At 46.7% G+C, this 21,057-nt stretch overlaps 1 protein-coding gene across 3 annotated transcripts in view; it reads right to left on the reverse strand.

Annotated features, from left to right (window-relative positions):
- The window catches only part of GRIK4 (glutamate ionotropic receptor kainate type subunit 4), a 203,101-nt gene extending 190,587 nt beyond the window's left edge, over nt 1-12,514 (reverse strand). For 2 of the 3 annotated variants that reach the window (XM_086766031.1, XM_086766029.1), the window contains exon 1: nt 12,397-12,514. The gene's annotated coding sequence lies outside the window, so the exon portion shown is untranslated. Of the gene's footprint in view, nt 1-12,197; nt 12,291-12,396 lie in introns of those variants that run through there. The other variant, XM_086766030.1, reaches the window with a different exon arrangement.
- Nucleotides 12,515-21,057: the final 8,543 nt, after the last annotated feature.

A 21,057-nucleotide genomic window follows, 5' to 3' on the forward strand; every position in this document is an offset into this window, starting at 1 on the left:
GACGTGCTGCGCAAGGGCTCAGCCAAGCTGCTGCACCAGCCTTTTGCTCACCAGCGTGTGTATCTTGCACAGGAATCTTTGCACACTCACAAGCTCCCCAGGCAGCCTGAAGGGCTTTGCTAAGTGCTGGAAAAGGCTTTGGCAGGTCTCCAGTGAAAAGTATTACATGAGCACACACGTAGCCTCATTGCTACACAGCAGTTACCTCAAACAACTTGTCCGTGATTACCTGACTATGGAGCCATTTACGTAAAACGCCATAGCAGAGCGAGGTTTTGGTTTTCCTTCCCCCCTCCCATTCCCGTAAAAAACTATGCACTTCGATAATTGAACCTTCAGCAACAAAAAGCCTCTAACGAATGAAGCAATTTCTGGGGAAACTCAGACCCTAAATCCACACAGACAACAGCTCTTGGACTGAGTTCAAATGCATCCCCCTGCTTAAATTCTTGTCTCAGGCCACTTAAAAACTCTGAAGTATTAGGGTGCATTAAAGGTACTTGGAGAGAACAAGGATGACATGCAGGTTGAGATTACTCCAAAGAGGAGGAGACGATGCTAATTATACTGCTGGTAAAATGGAATCACTGGGGGAGAAAAAACGAACAGTCAAGACAGTTAACTGGTGCAAGAGCACCATTTAATCAGTGGTAGGCCATCCGCCTGAAAGGAGAATAACAGATGACATCAAGGTAGTGACAGACAATCAATGAACACTCAATTAACAGTTACAAAATTACTAACTTAAGCAAAACGCATTTCTGCAAATGGTAATCTCTCCCTCGTACTGATACAACCCTAATTTAATTTTCTTTAGTGCACCAACATCAAACATTTAAAGAAAAAATTCAGATCCTACCATCTGAAAGGAAACACCCTTTGATCCTGCAAAGAGCCAAGTCAAAGGGGTGGAAGGAGACAAGATAAGGCTGCAGGATGCCCACCTGGCAACACTGTCCATCTCGAGGTGGGAGGCAGCACAGTCCTATCAGAGAGCACTGGCTCAACAGCCTGGAGATGCAGACTCGGACGCCCCTCTGCCCCAGTCACTTGTGAAAGGTGCTTTGTTTCAAGGTGCAACATGTCACTGCATTTTCTTACCACTGCTCTTTTTCCCCTTCTGCTTTGCCTTGCAGCTTTCAGGTTGGCGAGGAGCTAGGTATTAGGTGAAAGTAACCTTCCCGAGCACACCGTGTGCCCTAATTAACACGCCAGCCACTGACTGACTGGTAATGATGCCTCTTAATCTCTCTCCCCGAGTTTGCTGAACATGTCTCAGGTGGTGGCACAAGGGATTTGTGGTTGCAGCATCCTTTGTTTTTGCGCAGGCACACGCTGGAGGCTTTGAAGGTTTGCATGTCTTGTGGAAAAGCAAAAGGAAAGTGGGTCTGATGAAAGCAGACCCCTTCAACCACCCTAAGCATTTCCAAACACCAGCTTTCTCACACAGAAGAAAATCCAGGGAAGGGCAAGGGAAGAGGGAGGAAGCTTGCTGGAGGAGTCAGTTGGGAAAGGAAGACGGATGATCCAAAGAATTGTACTGAAATTTAGTGCACAGGAAACTCTGGGACTCTGCTTTACATCATTGTCCCAAGGAACAAACTTCCCTACTTCATACAGTCGATACACGATTCCATTGACGCCAAGTGCCCTGCAGCGGTAACCGCAGATTTCTAGCCACCTTTTGCCCTCCATATGGAGCAATTCTGGGCAAGACACTTCATGTTCCAGCTGTAGAGTCTTGCTAGAAGCGGGTCAGTTTTTGGACAAAGCTTATGCTCCCTGTTCCCATCCTAAAACAGCAGTGGGAAGAGGGGATTCTTCAATTGTTGTTCAAACAAAGGAGTCATCCTCGCAAGCAAAAGCTCAGCAAGGGTGACAGTTTAGCGCATACAGCACCGTGCCATTAAGGCCTGAGCCTCTGCCCAAGACCTAGAAACAGGCTCAGCTGACAACAACCCAATCCCTTCTAAACTACAGCCTAAAGCCTTGCTGGGTTTTGTGTCCCATCCCTCCCTCCAAAAAAAAAAAAAAAAAAAAAAAAAAAGGGAAAAAAAAGGAAGCGATTCATGACAAAACTGAAATATTTGAAGGACAATAATGACTATTTTGAAAATCTTGATTTGCTTGTTATTGACTCATGCTGAGTTTTCCCACACCAAGCCTTCACAGCCGGCAGTTGACCTAAAAGAACTCTGCAAGATGTATCATTTCAATTTAAAAACAGCAAATGTACCACGTCCTGGGTAATTTGCTCCTGTGCTTAAATATAAAGCTGTACAAAAATAAAACATGCCTTTATCTCACTTGAATTTATCTAGCTTGAGCATCGAGCCACAGAACCATGTCCTGCCTTCGTACCTTTGGCTAGCAGAAGTCTCTTCCCCTGGTTAAGTACTTGCAAACAATAATTAAATCACCCCTTAACCTTCTATTTGTTAAAAGAAACAGATTGAGCTTCAGTCTCCCTCTCTCCAGCATGCTTTACAGACCTCACATCATCCTTGTAGCTCTTATCTCTCACCAGTTTGCCAACATCATTTTTAAGGTATAGATACCATGACTGCACACAATGCTCTTCCTGCTTGTATTCATTATTTCTTTGCTTAGACAGTCAAAGATAGCATTAGCACTCCTGAGAATTCACAGCACAGCACAAGACCAGCTAGTTATTGATAAGATAATGAAATTAAGCTCCAGCTTCTCACCTTGACGCGGCGACTCCCAGGGGTTCCTCTCTCAAAGTGTGGGTTTTACTTCCTGCTCTCTTTAATGTGGATTAGTAAGTTATCACACGCCAGCCATGCTGCTAGAGCAGTCTGTACATTTACCCTTTTCCCACTATAAAAGTAAGATAACTCGACTAAGCTTCACGCCCTTTCTGAAACCCTCACATTTGTCAGAGCAGGAGGACACGGGTAGCTGGTTACGCTGCAGACACCCCAAAACCAGAGCCTGGTCCACCATCCATGAGAGAACTTGCCTGCTGTCAGGGTCCCGGCTGGAAACAGGGCATTCATTGCCCAGACGCAGCTGCAGCTCCCAAGCCACGCTTTGTGCTGCTGCAGTAAAGCCAGCTCCCAGGAGCCAAACAAGCTCCATCAGGCAAAGCCGAGCAATGCCAGTATATCTGCGCTCCGGGCTCCTGCCAGAATAAAGGGCTACAGCATCTCACACCCCTTCCAACAGAGTGACCCCTGCAACACAGCACTGGTTCAGATGTAGCTCAAGACATATCTCAGATCCTCCTTCCGAAGACATGCTCCTGCTTCTCCAACACCCACGGGACAAGAAGCCGGGGCCTCTGAGAGCCAGCAAAGCCACTCTCCCCACGCCCGCTAACCAAGAGGTGCGTTTTGCGCAACGCTGCCAGCAAGTTGCAGGCTCATGCCATGACACTGGCATCCGACACCAGATGGAAATCGCAAACTCATTCAGCACTTGAAGGGATCTGGACCCAGGGGTTTGCTTTAAGAGGCTTTCTCTCTCCCTATCCCCAGCCCCACCAGTTGGAAGCTAATGTGTCTGGATTCTTCACCAACAGTCAGAAAAAAATTTGTCACAGAAAATGTGCAAGCACTGACATCTTAAGACAAAAAAGATGCAGATTTCTCAACTGTTCACAGCACATTATGGAAATACATTCTTAGGGACTATTAAATATGGGGATTATTGACTAGATGAGCAGCAGCTCAATGGACTAGCTTGCAAATATGTCTTTAGACAATTCTTAAAATGCAGATTAATTATCTAACAGACCAGAACATTTTTTTTCCTACAGACTTTCTAATGATCTGTTGCATAAACAAACATGCATACAGTTTTGTTTGCATTTGTGTTAGCTCTGATGTTCTTAAATAACTAAATAGTGACTGAGGAGACTGAAATCTTATTTAACACTCAGCAGGAACAGAACAAAATGCATGTCAGTCCAAATCACTGAAAGACATGTCTCCGTAAAGACCCTTGGGAAGTCCAACAACCATAATAACAAAAGGCCCCATTTCCCAAACACAAAACTTCAGATGTACCACGTAGCATTTAATTCCTTCTATGTTTATGCCGTCAGGTTTAATTAAAGAAACTACAATGTTGACATCCAACATTTAACGACTAGGATTCCCACCAACCTCTTTTTAAAGGAGTAAGGTATATTATTCTACAGATATATTGTTGACTCTCTGCAGATTTAGGAAAATATCACTGCTGCCCGCATGCTGGAGATAGGTTTGGAAGATCTGCACAGCATGAGAAGGTTGATGCTGGTAGAACCACTGCCCTGAGCTCTGCTGCTGCCCTCACCCACTAAGTTACCGTGTCATGATTTGAATCCTTAAGTTGGGATTTTAAAATCCTATCTTGATTTTAAATTTGCCATTGATATAGGATCAAGCACAGTGGTCGTTTTCCCAGTAAGGGTAATTAACATGTTATTTGTAGACTGTGTTTTCAGCTTCCAACTACTCAATTTCTGTATGCCTTTTCTGATGGGTTAAAATGCTGTTGGATATCGAAACCAATGCAGAGCAAGTGTGAAACATTATTATTCCAGCTTCACACCCACTTTCCCTTGGTGTGAACAATAATGCAAACTGCAAGACAGTGATGAATTGGACCTGGAAAGGACCAGATGCTCTGTGAACAGTCTCGGCCCCAAACATTTTTCAGTCTAAAAAGAGATGTGATAGCCTGCTTTTGAAGTTGTCCGTGCACACATACAATCTTTTAACACCAGATGTTACCAGATCACGCACAAGGTGGAGCAAAAATGTAAAATAATCAGAGCCCAAACAAGAAAAGAGCAAGGGCAGCCAATGAGCATAGGTAGAGTAAAATATATTTTGATCAACCTATTTTGGGTGAAAAAAGCAGTTCCGGCACACGTAACAGTTTGCACATCACCATCGGTTTCAATGAACTCCGTACTAGCAGTACTACACTGCGCTAGTGTGTGTGCAACCAGGCTCTGCCCGTGGCTCTGCTACCTCCCAGCCGAGACACTTCACCCAAGACAAGCCACATGAAGCACAACCCTATCAGACACAGCAATTTCCTTCTTCATCACAGTCTACGAAGAGAAAGCACAGGGTTGATGCCCACCATGAATGCCACCACAGAGTCAAACATCAGTGACAACTAGCCTTGCAGTTCCTCTGCCTCTGAGCAGGGCCAGAGAGCCATTAAAAAAAACTCCAGCATCAAAATGCAATGCATTCTTCAGAAAAACGTCAATTTCTGTCACTGAACCAAAACCTCTCTGGTTCTCAGCAAAAAGTTTTTTTTTTAAAAAAAGTTAAGGCTGAACAAAGTGTTCAGGGATTTTTAACAATCCATCCCCTCCTGATCAGGCCCAGACTATCTTTGATATCAAATTCAGATGTCCGTGTAGGAAGGGCAGAGAGGGTGCAGAGCCACCATCATGTAGAAAGAGCCGATTTTCTGCTGAAACAGCTGAGGTGCAATCACACAGTTCATCAGCCTGCAAGGGTAATGACGCAAACCACTTCAGCTAGAGCCACGGGAAGGACCCACAGTGGCTCTCCCAAGGGAGGCGATGCAGGGGAACTGGCGTTCCGCTGCACAGAAAGAGCTGTTCGCCACCAGTCATCTTCTTCCCCCCACCGACACACAAACACACACACGCTGTGACAGTCCCAGAAAGGAAAAACCTGCCTTTTAAAAATAGCAAAATCTTGAAGGAGCTGAGCACACATGCCTGAGTGGGTGGGAAATTAGTATTATTATTACTTTGTGCGCACAGGGTCTAAGACCTCAGATGACTTGTTTGTGCCCAGAATGAATTTTTGCAGACGCATTATAAACCCTTGCAAAGCAGGGTTTATAAGGTCAGAGAAGAATTTCCATTAACTGTAGCCTAGCTAGGGATTGCCAGTATGATCTATTTCCCTCATTTATGCATATGCAATAAGGCCAAGACGAAGCTCCTCTGCTTTATTTCCACATCATTGTGCTGATGCTGAGCTAACCACATAAACAAACTGAAAAGCGAGTGGGGAAGCAGGGGGAGGAACAAAGAGGCTCAGGAAAAAACGTATGCCTGGCTCTCTTCCTCATGAAGGATGCAAATAAATTCTGCAGACTTTGAAGCCAGAGATCTCAAGAGAGATGAAAATCCCCTTGTGCTGGATGGCTCACCGGGTGCTCAGTTGAGACATTGCTCGGGTATTGCCTTACACAGACGCTTCCACACAAAGGATGGTCAGAATAAATATTATTACCCTGCCACCTGACTGAGACCTGGCTCAGGGATTTGCAATCTAGCAGAAAGACAAACCCTCTGGGCTCTCTTAATCTCCCTCCCACCACTGTGAGACCACAGCCTCTTCAAAAACCGTGCTTCCGACACTTAGCAGTGAAAACACTTCCAAAGTCTCTGGGTCAGGGGCACTGTGGATCTGGGTACGAAATCACCCATGTCAATGGACAGCTTATATCTTGGCTCCTTCTTCCCTGATAAATCAGTGACATGGTCTCTATGCCCTTGGAAAATCCAGGGGAAGGTCCCAAGGAGGAGCTCACCAGGACTCAGTGAAGTTCCCCTCAGTTCATCGTAAAGCCAGCCAGTGCAGCTGGATGTTAGTGCAGGCTCAATGCCCCCGCTCCAGCCAGGGCAGCACCCTGGCCCCAGCAGCAACAAACCCCTGGTTTGACGTGAGAGGCTTTGGGAAAAGCCGCTTGTCACTGCAGACATTGCTCTCACAGAGCCCCTGGACCAGACAGTGCCCGAGGTGGAGAGCGCTGTTTGCCAGACCAGAGCATCTCCCGGGGCTGCCCTTCACCTGCAGCGAGCTCGCACAGCCACGGGGCCCTGTCAGCCAAGCACAGATCACTTCACGCCCCTGTACATTCTCCCGGTAGAATCCCACAGAAGCACCCTGGCTACCATCACTACAGAAAGATTTCCTCAGGTTTTTCCTCTCTCATGTGCTTGTAACACTCAAGCCTGAGATAACGTCCTGACTGCTGCTACAGTTGCCAAAACGTTGGGATGCTCAAATCCAGCAACCTTGTCTCTTAATTCTTCCAAATATTCAGCAGCAAAAGCAACCCCTTTCTGTTGGCACGCTCACTCTCTCTAACCCAGCTCTGATCCACTTCTACCTCCAGATCATTAAAGATAATAAATAAGCCTAGCCTCAGTGTGAGGAAGCTTCACATAATCAGCTATCTATGCTCCTATCAGCACTTCTCCATTACACTTCTATTTTCTACAGCTTAACTAGGAAAGCCAGCACCAAACTCTGCCCCTTACCCTACAGCTATTTATTGCCCACATTCTGCTGTTCGTTTCCTAAAACAGTCTCTTTTGGGTGGATCTAGTGAAAAATCCAAATAAATTAGGTCCATCGGTTCATTTTCAGTTCCCATTTTAATAGCTTTCCAAACTGCAAGCGGCACTATTAGGAAGGCAGGCTGCCCTACTGCGCACCCATCCTCTTCAAGAAGCTACGCTGATTTGACCCCCAAGGTCAGACTCATCCATATATTTGAGTGATAATTAGGCCCTCCCAGCTGGCACAGAACAGGAGAAAAACTCACCTGCCCGATATCCTAGCTCCTCCTCAGGTTTGATTTCTGCAAAGGCATCGTGTGCAAAACTACTCCTGCTGTATCTGACAGTTGCCTTGGACCACTTGGGTTCCTGCCCTGGTAACTTCCCAGCTAGGAGGAAGAGTCATCCCTTTCATCTTAACACCTGCTGCTATTTCACACTTTATTTACCTCAGGGTTCTTTGATGAACCACCCCCAGTCCTACTGATTTACAACACCCAGGCTTCTTCCTTTGGTCCATTACTTCCCTCTTTAAACAATTCAATCACTACTAATTTACTGCAAATCTGGATTTCCTCAACATCCTAGTGAGGGTAATGACTCCCCTTTTCCCCCAGCCAATGTTTGTCTCTGCCACAGCTCCTCATTTCTCCTGGGGCTCAGGAGAGCCCCCCTCAGGGGCATTTTGGCATCCCGCAGTTGCTTACCCGTGTTGGACCTGACCTACGCAGCCCTGCTTATGCCACACTGCACCCAGGAACACAAGGAGGCTTTTTCCAGCCCCAGCAAGGTCTCTCACAGAAAGAGAGCAATGAGCAAACAAAGCAGAGGACAACATTACAGCTAACAGGTCCCGTGCCCAGCTCACCTCATTTGGCATAGTCATAGAGAGAAGATGATAGCAACAGAGCGGCGTAAATCACAGCTCAGCCTCCTTCCTCACCTCTCCTGTAAGGCACCCCAGAATGCATGGCTGGGAAGTACACGAGGAGTACCATGCTCACTTCTTTATTTACATTAGCTCCTACTGACACTAGTTGAGCATTTTAAGGTACAGGAAGCATTTCTGGTTTACTGCCTTGATAGCTTTTGAACTGCTTGAAGCTTGCCAGCTCGGTTATACCCACCAGCCACTCACTGTTGACCAAAGTGGAAATAACCCTGTTCAAGCTGGTCCTCAGGACGTTTTCCTCCACTTGCATTAAAAGTAATTGCCACAGGCACCCCTATCTACTGTAGCATACCCAGTCTTCAAGAGACACCAGAACAAACAACACAAAAAACACTGCTAAAACCACAAATTGTCCTTCCAAGCCATGCCCCACAGATCAGATGAAAAGTTATCATGGGATCCTTAAAACTGCTCCATTACCTCCACATAGGTTTTACAGCCTCTTCTATCTCTCCAAGTCCCCCATTTTTCTTGTCAGAGGACCCACAACAGTGTTAATAGTTCCCCTGAGAGAGTACAGACAAACTGGAATTTGTAGTCTCCTGTGCACAGGCACAACTCTGCAGTAGTATCACAGTCTCTTTTCTGTACAAAGCTAAGTTTTCCATTCCTGTATAAAGCTTTCATCATGGAGTCACTAATATCCCGTTGATTTCTCCGTATCACTCCCTCAAGTCTAAGAGACAGCCTTCAAGCTCTTCTCATCTTGTCAGACCACAATTTCAGTGTGTTCCTCCTATTCACGCACAGCAAGAGGTTCCTTGTATTAACAGATGCCTCAGCCTCATATATGCTGCCTTGGAAGCCTCTTGCCCAGAGCAGAGCAGAATACCTTTCTGAGAAGACTTGCAGAAACTTTTGTCTCTCCTTCTGCCTGCAAGGATGAAAAATAAATAAATTCTGACCCTAACAAGTGCTGCGCATGAAGTTCTCCCCCCAGAGTCAGCAAGAATCAATATCCACAACCCAGGCACATCAGCAGGCCTTTAAAAAGAGCAAGACACCGACCACCTGCATGTCCTGACTGAATACAGAATAAAGCTTAAACCATTGTGATGGTTTAGCCCAAATCACCACACAGTTTCTCGCTCTTCGAGGAAAATGAAGTTTCTTGGATGAGGGAGTTCTCCTCTGTCCATATTGCCTAGCAATATCGAATTCTAAGCATACATCCACTCCTTCCCGGTTCTTTATCACTTCTGGCACCCCACACTCCTCCTCTCCCCTGCTTCCTTCTACCCTGATTTTCCCTCCTTCCTCTTCCTCCACTGACACAAAAGCCCACCGTTCCATCCACCCCCACAGGCACCGGCTCCCCATGCAGGCTCTAGCATCTCCCACTCTCCACACGCACCCAGTAAAAACACAGTTTCTCTCCTAGCCAAGGGAGCCCAAGGCCCTTCCTGGATCTCCTCTGGCCCTGTCACACATGCTAAACCAGCTGCTTCTCCCAGAAAAGGAGGAATTTAAAACAACACGGTCAAAGCAGCTGTTGCGGCAGAAAGCTGAGATCCCACATTGCAGTTCAGATGCTTTCCCACCAGAACTCATGCAATCAGCTAGCATCTAGCTGAAGATCCTCGCCAAGTCCTCGGTAAGTTTCAAGTTTACTCACTGCTTTTCTCTCAAGCAAAGAAACCAGCATGAGCACACACACACAATGGTGGAGACGGGATTTCCTGACACACTTTAGCTTTCAGAATAGATAGGTTGGAGGCAGCACTGCACATACCTGGTTTGCTGTTCCTTTGATAAGCTCTCTGAAGACCAGCTCCCTTGAACCATTCGCCATTCACCCACAGATTGCTGCATGCTCCTTGGCGTCTGGGTATTTAGGCCTTTGCCAGCCCACGTGACTCCTTGGCTTGTTTTCCTTGCACAGCTTGCAAAAGAAATCTCCAGCAAGAAACTTGCAGGCAGCAGCACTGTCTCTGTGTCTCTTCCAGAGCTGCAGGCAGCTACTCTAAAGCCCCCGTTTAGAGCCAGCCTTTCACAGGTGACTCTTCTCAGGAAGATGTTGATGCCTTTATCAGCCTTGCTCTCTCCCCTTTCCGCTGCCCCAGGCAGCACTCTGGGAGCCACTGGCTTGTCTCTACTCACAGCCCTTCATTTCAGGGTTCACTTTCCTCAGGTCACCCAGTTCCCACCACCAAGAGCATCATCCCCACGGGAGCCAGCCAACAAAGGGTTAAGATAAATGGCCATTTAAAGAGGGGGGAAAAAAAAAAAAGAAAAGAGCATTCTCCTTTGCTGTGCTGACACTCTAAAGCCGGCTTTCTGCTCAGCACAGCCTGTCAGCTCCCTCTTCCCCACATTCCAGGTATAAGTCTTTTTACTCAGGGCATTAATTCATGCCAAACATGGGGAAAGAAACACCTGCAAACCAGAAAGAGCCTCACAGCAACTTTCCTAACTTCTGGCGTTGGTAATCAGGTCCAGCTGTAAAATGGAAACCAAAGGGGAAGGGTTCAGCTGCTTACCGTCTATTTCTCTACCCAGATGTTTCCCCTCAAATACACAGCCTGGTATGCGTAAATACTAAAGCAGACTCGCATCAAGACACTTCAAAAATGCCTTGGCACAGTGGGAGCCTCGCTGCAGATTGCTTTCCGAGAGCACGCTTCTACCCCTGTGTGAAACGAAGACTAAAGCAAGGCATGGCAGAAAAGCACCGAGGACAGTGAATCTACCTGCACGCGCATCCCAGCGCCCAGGCACCAGTGGCACGAGCAGCCGCTGGCTCCACAGGAGCACCAACCACTCCATGGGGACGCTCACTCTCTGATGCCGTAGACCCTCAGCTCCCTGTCCAGGGAAGCAGGGAAGGCTTCACTCTTGGCTAATTGCAGCCGTCACATCCAGCCGGGACGTTGCTGCTGAACATCTCGGAGAAAAGGCTGCCTTGCTTCAGAGAGACAAAGGGACTGGTTCCTGCTGGGGGCAAGCAGGGGAATCTCCTGCCACCACGGTGTGGGGCAGGAACGGTGCCCAAGATGCGGTGGCAGAGCGAGACATCCCTCAGCATCTCCTGCTAGCAGAAGGCCCCCAGGGAGACAAGGCGCAGCTCTGGATCCTCCAGCAAACAGCACCTTGCCGCAAAGGAGGCACGTGTGGGAGATGAAGCAAACCTCATGTGCGTTAGGTTAACTGTCCCGAGGGTGACAGCCTGGAGGTCTCAAGCCCAGCAGGTTGGGAAAGAAAGAAACCTGACAGGTGATGAGAACCGAATGGCACTTGCAGCATCTCTCACCTATGCAGAGCTCCCAGTCAGAGCTGCAGGCTATGCCAGAGTTTGTGCACAAATAGCAGAGAATAAGTTGGGCCTAGGAAGAGGTTTCTGCATGGAGTTTTCCCCCAGAATCAACACTGCTTGTTCATTAAAGGAGAGTCTGTGTCAGCACCAGACCTGCATGTCTGCGCATACAAAGAGTACCTTATACATTCTAAGACAAATTATTCACAAGCAGAACTCCACTGAAACACATTCCAGAACAATGAACCTTCTCTTTCCAATCCAAAGCCTAAGAAAAATCTCTCTCAAAGAGCATCCTCCTCACTGCCTATGGCTGAGGTACGCAGGCTGCGAGTACAGCAACACACAAGTACGCGGGGAGCATCCATGCCAGCCGGCCCCGCTCCCGCTCCCCAGTACGGATGTCCGCCGCACACTTCCACGCACTGGAGACATCCCGGGAATCGCTCCCGGGTTATCCATAGGAGTTGTAGCCGTACGGGGTCCCCCCGCTTCTCCCCGTGCTCTTTGAACTTCAGCTCTCCCGAAAGCTGGAGTGTGACACCTCGCAACTCGAGCGCTGCGGCCGCCAGCCCCCCCTCCAGCCCCCCCTCCACCCCCCCAAAGGGCGGCCAGGAAAGTCCTTTAGGAAGTGCCACCGCCAGGCCGGCATCGCCGCTGCCGGGAGAGGCCGTGCAGATCCCGGCCCCGCTTCGCACCTCGCTCCCGGGGGCTGAGGCTGCTCGGGGCTCCCGGCGCCTTTGTCGCCTCCGCTCCGCAGAGCGGCGGGGCCGGGCATCCCCGCGGGGTGATGGGGAACCCGACCGGTGCTCCCGGCCCCGGGGAGCGGCGCTGCCTGCCCTCCCCTGCCTTCCCCTCCCCCGGGATGCCCGACCCCCTCCCCGCGGCGGCTCCTACCTGGGCTGGGCGGCGCGGCTCCGCTCGCGGCTGCTCCGGCCCCGCTCCGGCAGCACCGGCAGCGGCGGGTCCCCGGCGGCGAGTGCGGGAACTGCAGGGGGCGGGGGGCGGCTGCCGGCGACCGGCTCCGCGGGAAGGGGCTGCCGGGAGCGGTGCCCCCCCCTCCGCCGCCGCGGGCGTGCGGGCCGGGATGCGGGGAGCGGGGGCCGGAGAGGAAGGAAGGGAGGGGACGAGAGGGACAGGGGGTCGGGGAGAGGAAGGACACAGGGTGAGATCGTGCCTTAAATCTTCACGGATACGCTGCAGTTTTGTGTTCCTGTTTGTTTGTTTGTTTTCAGTAGAAAGAAAAGCAAAGCTTTTAACCTATCAATTAACTGGACTCTTACATTAGGAGCAGTGAACTGTTATTTCATAGAAAATCATCTTCCCCTCCTGCTGAGAAGAAATAAGCTGGAGGAAAAGGATCAGCTTCACAGGAGAGGAAAAAAAAAAAAAAAAAAAAAAAAAAAAGACGCCTCTGCTTCCGAGACAAATTACTCATGAGATACATAGGTAACAGGCACAGGGTGCTTTGAGCTCATCCCTTTTACACATCATTTCCCTCAGGACAACAGCTACAAGTCAATTGCTTTGTGAATGATCCCTGTGCCTTTCCACCAGTGACCCTGCCCAACGGGCCATCCCAAGCATTTATTATTCTCAAAATAGAAGAGTGTTTCCCTATGTCTGGGCTGCATTTGCTTTTAATTGATGATTGTGGCCCTCAAGGTCCAGATTCACAACTGTCTGGGCCGCAGCTCAGTACTGCGCAGTGCGGTGCTTTCTGCTCGTGTCTGAGGACTGGCAGAGCAGGTGGCAGTGGGAGTCTGGGGAACAGGAACATGTAGGTCCGGCTGACAGAGCTGGGATCGCTTCAGGATGGAGAGCAGCCTTTGTGCAGACTCCAGGAGTGGGTGATAGACAGTGCCTACCTCTTACCTCAGCGCTGACCACACCTGAGCCAGGCAGGACTTCTGCACGTCCCTCGCCAGCACAATCCCACCAGATGCTGCATCCTCCTCCTCGTTCCTGCCACCTCCTCTGGAGGGGTTTGTTTGTGCAACCACACTCTTTTTCTTTTAGACATCTTTTGCATAGTTAAGGTGCGTTGCTGCATGGCCTTAAGTCCTCCATGCAGTTATTAGAGCTTCAGCCTTGTTGTACTCTTAGAAGGCAACTTAAGACCTGGAAAGCTAATACAAGGCCCTGGCCTCAAAATCTCCATGACCCACCCTCTGGCATAGTATAAATCAGTGCAGAATCACAATAGTTAGGGCATCCTTGTCAGCCAACAGCAGGTGAGAGCCACCTGAAAGAAAGCAATCCAGAGGAGACAGCTATCCAGACAGTTGTCTGTGGTCTCCGGGGACCTGGAAAGCAGAAGGCAGCTGTTCTGCCTGCCTCTGCTGTCCAGATGGGCCATGTGAAGCCTTCCTTTCACCTCACTTGCAACGGGCAATCCTCCAGCCCAAAGTAAGGCAGGAGAGCAGCACAGCATGGCTGCCCACGCCCCTTCACCACATCATCAGGACCCGTCCCGTCCCATGAGTCTTGCAAGATGGAGGGAAGGACAGCATGGCTGAGCTCAGTCCTGCTCCCTTTCCCTCCCCTCCTTTCCTCCCCCTCTGCTCTTGAAAAGCTCAGGCTCTCCTGCTGCAAGTTTCACCACTAAGTCTGAGCAAAGATAGCCGGATTCCAGTTAGTTCCAACTTAATTTACTCTCTCCAGTTTCTGATACAGTTGTGTTTTATTTAAAACCTTTTGGGATCTTTGGGCTTGAGATAATTCAGCAAGGGAACAAATGGAGTAGAAACTGCAAACAAATCTGGTTTGGTTTGGAAATAAAAAGGATTCTAACCACAGGAGAGAGGTTTCACAACTGCCTTCTGATACCAGGTATGTGTCGGGAGAGGAGGAGGAGGGAAGCCATCTAACTAGTTTTAAAATAGAATTTTATGAATAAGGTGATCTGACACACTTACCTGCAAAAGCAAGGGAGTTTGATGACCTAGAAAATCCTGTTTGTGGAAGGAACTATTGTTCTAAGAATATAAATCTAAATATTTACAGTCCCAAACAGACTGTGTGGGATCCCACTTACACTCAGGGGCACAGAAAGACAGGGAAGAGACACTGACATTTCAGAAAGCTGAAGAAGCAGCATCTGTTCCAGGGGCTCAGAGAAAAAAGACCCGCCAGGGTGTTCAGGGTAGAGAACTGGTCCCCGCTGCACCAGACAGCCCTGAACGCTCCTTCTCTGAGAGTCACTGCTAAGATGCTCCTTAAGGTCAGCAGGGCACATGGCGGGGAAATCAGATGGCCTTAGAAAACAAGTTAATTGTCCAAAACAGGAGCTCAAAACAATAGTCCTACTGTTGCACATCCAGCTTAATCCAGACCAACACATGCTTTCTCCAGCAGTAGCTTTACTAGCTGTGCCCATGCAGTAGGCATGTACGAAAACCTGCAATGATGCATATGGATCAGTCTGCCCCTATTTTCACAGACAACAGGCTGCGTGTGCCATGGAATAACCTAACGTCTACGGATCCAAACATCTGGGGGAAATAGCCACCATCAGTAATCACACTGCTTACCTCATGGCATATTATTATCTACGCAATTAAATTATTTTTTCTTTCTCAGTTGCACTAAGAGGGGCTCTGATCTCAAACTGATGTGAAGTTGAGTCGTGAATCATTTAAACAACTGCTACATTTATCTTCATAGGTGGCTATATTTCAGCAGAAGAGTAAATAACAGTACCGCCGTAAAAAAAAAAGTCAGTCAAATGCATGAAGTACTAAGAGATTTCTGGGGATAAAAGACATTGCAAAAGGCAAGATTTCTCACTTGATTGAAATATAAAAAATAAATCTATTATATATGTGCCAGATTTTTTCTTCAAGGTTCATAACAACTTTCTATTGGTAATAGAACATGTCCAAATTAGATAATTTTACAGATAAGAACAGCTTTGAAGGAACTGGTTAGCGGAGTAAGTATCTTGTGGTAGTTACATAAAAAAAGCCCATCTAATTATATATATATTTAGATAGCTCAAAGAAGTTAGTAGGATGAGTTAGATAAATAAGGAACATTTTGTGGAACAGTTTGTTTGCTTTCTTTTTATGCAAAAGAAAATGTGTGTGAATTTAAAAGAGCTAAAGTCAGAAATGGCATCTGTGATGCTGATACAAAATTTGGGGGCTAACTAGTAATCCCATCTGATGAGACAGCTCCACACCCTGTGTTGTGTAACTGCCCCCCTGATGCACATGAAGGCCCAAAGCTTTTCCCTGGGTGAGGATATGCCCCTGTCAGATTGCTCTGGCAGTAAAATGCAGAGGGTGCATACATGGTTGCAGGACCCGGGCCATGTCAAGTAAGGGATGTGGAGGCCACCACTGGCATTTCGTTGGTTTATTGCTCTGCAGCCAGGGATGCAGATTTCCCAGGCGCTCTGCGTGGAGATGGCTTGCCTTACAAACCTGTTTCACAGAGACGCGGAGGCTCTGCTACCCCGTCAGCGTTACTACCCTTTGACAGGCTACTCCTACAATCACAGTGCTCGTTTTTGCTTAAACTGCAGTGATACGTCCCCATTCACTGAAATCCCTGGCAAGCACTGTTAGGCTTCAAACAGCTGGGTCACTCGGTCTCAGGTCCTTTCTAGACCATAACTAACCTATTTACAGTCTCAAGCCTTACACTTCTGCTTATTCCTGATTTTGAAAGCAATCCATTCCATTACCTACCATTTAATCTCATAAATACATACATATACATATATATATATATGTATATAGTTAGTGCCTAACAGTTCCCAAAGAGACTGATTACATACCCTCCCAGGTGCTGAACACACAGGGAGACAATCGTGGAAGATCAGAGCATTTAAATAAGGTTCAAAAAAGCACACATTCAAAAATGCCTTACCATTTTAGAGACGGGAAAGAGAGGGCTGGAGCAATAACATGATTTCAGTAAGGTCACACCGGCTTGCATGGCACGTCTCAGAACTAAACCCAGACCACTGTTAGTCATAGCACTGTGCTTTGACAAGATCTATCCTCTTCAGACAACAATAAATATTGGACTGATTGTTTGCAAAGTGTTTATCTTCACTTGCATCTTGGTTTTCCTTGCTTTTTGATGTTCCCTTCCTTGTAATTACTGACATCAAAGGATGGTTTCTCCTGTATGTATCCCATTCACACACCAAAGAAAAATAAAAGCAGTTATTTCAAAAGGTGGCAAAAAAAAAAAACCAACACCAACCAAAAAAACCCACCCCACAAAACCCACCTGTCTTTGAAATGTGGTGAAAGGAAAAGATGAAGAAACTTTCAGGTGAGAAATAATTAAGAAAAGGGAGTAATGCAGAGTGAAAATGAGTTCATCAGGAGGTTGGTCCAAGGACTAAGGACACAGTCTGAAGAAGAAGAGATACTGGTTTATCTGTCAGTCTGGGCTCTGACATTGACTGACATGCCCTCCGAACATGGGAAGAGCGTTGTGCCTTCCCCATCTTTGCAGTGGGTTCAGAGAACTCCAGCCCTGGAGTCTCTGCTCTGGCTGTGACTTGCTTCAGGGCAAATTAGGCTGCCCTTAAATCTCCACCAATTTATGAAGCCTCTAGTCTTCAGGGAAAGTGTTCAGAGATGCAAAGCCACCTTTTATCTCTCCGATTTCCAAAGGAACCGTAGATGGCCCAGACTCACTTGTCTCTCCGGGTTGGCCAGACCACGTACCAAGCTGTCGCGAGCCAGCAAATGCTTTTCTGAGTTGAACTCTGAACATCCCTTTCTGATTTTTCTTATCAGCACAGTGCATGGTATTTTCCAGCACTAACACTTCTGTGGAGAGTTAAAAAAGTAAAGCAGAGGAGACAAAGGCTCGGGACTAGCATGGTGTGCATCAGCATGGTCACCTGAACAGAAACATGTAGATCTGCTGAGAATCCAACCCCCGAGTCTCTTAAGTATATTCCAAGTGCAGAGCAAAATCCCAGAGCAGCAGCTGAAGCAGGGCAGCAATCCTGGCACACACTTCTGGTGCAGATGTTGGCATGGGAACATGCGCCATTGGAGGATCAGATTTACTGAGAACAGAAGCCAAAACTGGAGTCTTTCCCTGCTCCTTTGCTCATACTGGGTAAGCTTCAATGAGCTCTTCTACATGTGTGACTGACGGGAGACACCCCCAGTCACTGCTGTTCCAGGTGGGCTGGAGGGGAGGGGTGTTTGTTTCTAAGGTGGACCGATACTGTCCTACCTCACATAAGCATTTTCTTTTTGCAACAGGCAGAACATAGAACAGGCAGTTCTATAGTCAAGTTCTAGCGTTGCATAGTAAACAAATAGCGGAACTGCTGGAGAAAAGGGAAGGCATCTCTTCTGCTCAGTGCTGTTTAATTAGACTTCAGAGTTTTAAGATAAGAGGGTAGGAGTGGAAACCTCGAGCAAGATTTAAAAATGCAACGAAGACCCACAGAGAAGGGCTTAGTCTCCTTCTCATCATAAAGGTCAAAGGGAAACAGATGGAGTTATACCAAATACTTCTTTATAAAACTGTTGAGAAAGTGTTCTTTCAAACAGGGCTGACAAGAGGCCAATACAAAGCTTTCTCCTTTCCATGCTAATTCAGACCTGAGATGTTGCTTTAGCACCAGAAGTGGGATCTGAATTGAAGCTTCAAGAGATGGGAGGAAAGAAAATGTGCTCATTAATATCCTAGTAGAATAATAACCTCAGATAATATAAATTATTGCAAAACCTCCAGAGAGCTGATAAAGTGTAGATTTACTCTCCCATCCATGGAGCTCCACTTAATACAGTTTATTCAGCAGCACTGAGTAAATATCAACAAGAAGGTTAAAATATTGATCAGGGAAAATACTTCACGCTGAATAAGCTGCAGACATCTGGAAACAAACAAACTGGTGCAAGAAAGCAGCACAGATATTTTGGACATTATATTCTGCCAAAAGCCCAACTGATGATTTGCAGCTGTAAACTCCCAGCTGGTGAGGAAGAAGGGGAGAAATAGATGCTTGCTGACTGCAGAAGGAAGCCCTGTTGGTTTTCCGGTTTGTGACATGGAGAAATGTAGGGAGGATCAGCTATGAACACACTTTTCCCAGGACTATTTTCCAAGAAGTGGTCAAGTCCGTTAACAGGGCTGGAAACCAATTTGCAACACCTCCAGCTTTGCAGAATGGCTCTGAAGTCTATCGCACAGTAGCAGCTGTATCTTCCTACTTTGCTGCTTCTCTCGCTGTCTGGGTAGCACTCTCCAACCTTTCCAGTGTGGAGCTGAAAGTTGTATCAAAACTTTTGGCTGTCTAAGCCTCTCCTCCAGAAGCTACCCTGACCCTCTCTTTTAAATAACAGGTGTCTAAAAACTCTTGCAGATTTGTTAAGCCAACATCTTAACACAGACATATGCTAGGTATAAATCTCATACTGTAGCATTACGCTTATGTGCTTACCCTCTAAATGTTGGATCACACTTAAAGCAAACACATCCAAGCTTTCATTTTGTGTGACCTGTGCCCTGCCTGGGTCCATTTCTCTGGTGATACATTTACCCTTACGATAATCAGACCAGCTGGCAGAGAATACATGCCAGGGACTGAACAACTTCCATTTTATGCCAACCTTCATAAATATTTTGGGAGAAGAAAAACAACAAAAATAATCTAAAAATCTATTGACTAGTTGATAAAAAGAAAGGGTAGTTTATAGACAGTCTTCAGCAAGTACTAAGGCCACCCTTGCCAAAAGATGTTTCCTGGAACAAAATGGAAGACAGTCTTCTCTTGCCACTTGTGGTGGTGGGTGGACAGAACTGCCATGCTAATTGCTCAGAAAGACCCTGGAATCACTGGATGTGTGAGCAAGAGTGGCAAATGCCTCTAGGTGGACCCCCCAAGACTTAAGTAAAGACTAGGAGAGATACTTCATAAAAAAAGACTGGCCAGTGAATGACACAGGAGATGCATTACAAAGTGAGCACTGCTTGCATCTCAGGATCCCAAAACACGCTGCAGCTTCACTCAGACTCCAAGCTCTCTGGCTGCCCAGAAATTGGTCTTGTAAAGTTCAATGCACGGTGAAATCCCCAGTCCCAGCTAGAACTGTCAGGTATTACTAGGTAAGATATATTCACAGGCAAGTATTACCAAACACACCAACATTTCTGGGAGCTATGCTGCATGACCGCAATACTTTAAATAACATAACCCAGAAATGACACAAACCCATCTGAACTAAGACTCTGAATCCTCTCTTGTGTCTTCCTTCCATATCTATGGCAGACAGCAAGGAGAGATTAGTTCCATGATTGTGTATGTGAAAGAGCCCTATAAGATGCAGGACAGTTCTCTCCCATCCCTAGCTGGGATTCAAGGACACCGGCTGGAGAGGACGACACAAAGCAAAATCTGAGCTGTTTATTTTGAATCATTTATTTACAGCAGTGCAGTAAAGGGAATATATAAAATAACATTTAAATAGGCAAAACATAAACAGCATCATTAGGAAAGCATAATAGAGCTCAGATTACCAATTATAATAAAGTAAGCTCTCAAGGAACTTCACATATATACTGCAAAAAAGTCGGGGGGGGGGGGGGGGGGGGGAAGAGGACTCTAAACATTCAGAAGTATACCTGATTTAGCTTGTTTTCTGTTTTGGTACTTGGTTTTTATTCATTTATTTTTATCAGCTTGCCTATCAGAAATGTGACTGCATCACTTTCCAGTGAAGTAAAAACCTAAGATAGGAATATAACTAAATGATAGGGACTCATGTAAAGCATCCTCTGCAGATAACACAGCAAAACACAGGCTTTGGCACAACTTAGCACAGATGTTCCCTATTAAAAAATTTGCAAGTTCCCTCAACAGCAAGTTTCAATTTAACTTCTCTTTCCAATTTCTATTTGATCCTAGTGGAGGGAAAAAAATCCAGCAAAAGAATGGAAATGAAAAGCCTCAAGTGCTCCCATGCACTGAAATACAAAGCAGTATAATATAACTTCTGTCCCCAGAGGTACTTTATCCCACATCATGTAAAGGGGAAGCAAGGGCTGCTAAGCACAAGGGTGAAGTTTCATCTTCTAGAAACTCTAACTTGCTAAAACAGCGCAGCCTAGAGAGCAAAAACAAAGTGTCTTGTTCTGCTGCACACATAAGCACCGTCTTTGGGAACACTCCAGAGAAGGAAGTCTCAAAAAGAACTTGCTGGAAGAAACCAAACTTCTTCAAAGGTATAAAGATTAAAACCAAAAGACATATATAAGGAAGAAGAGGCACTTAGCAGAACACAAGCAAGCTATCGTTTAAGCCCAATAGACTCTGGCTAACATTTGATATAAAGCTGTAGCCTTTTAGTTGAACAGCAAACTCTTGCAGTTATGCTTCCGGGGAAAAAGTAGTCCAGCAAGACTTAAATGCTAAAAACTTGCAAGACACTAAGCCGTAGTACCACGCTGAAAGGCTACATACCGACCATTCCTAACCATCAAAACAGATTCCATTTTAAAAATAAGAATAAGCTTTTAAGTTAATACAATCAGTTTATTTAATTTCATTGGATAATGGTTCTGGTTGGATTT

The sequence above is a fragment of the Chlamydotis macqueenii genome, chromosome 24 (genome assembly GCF_036417535.1).
Source record: "Chlamydotis macqueenii isolate bChlMac1 chromosome 24, bChlMac1.mat, whole genome shotgun sequence".
Classification (NCBI taxonomy): Eukaryota; Metazoa; Chordata; class Aves; order Otidiformes; family Otididae; genus Chlamydotis; species Chlamydotis macqueenii.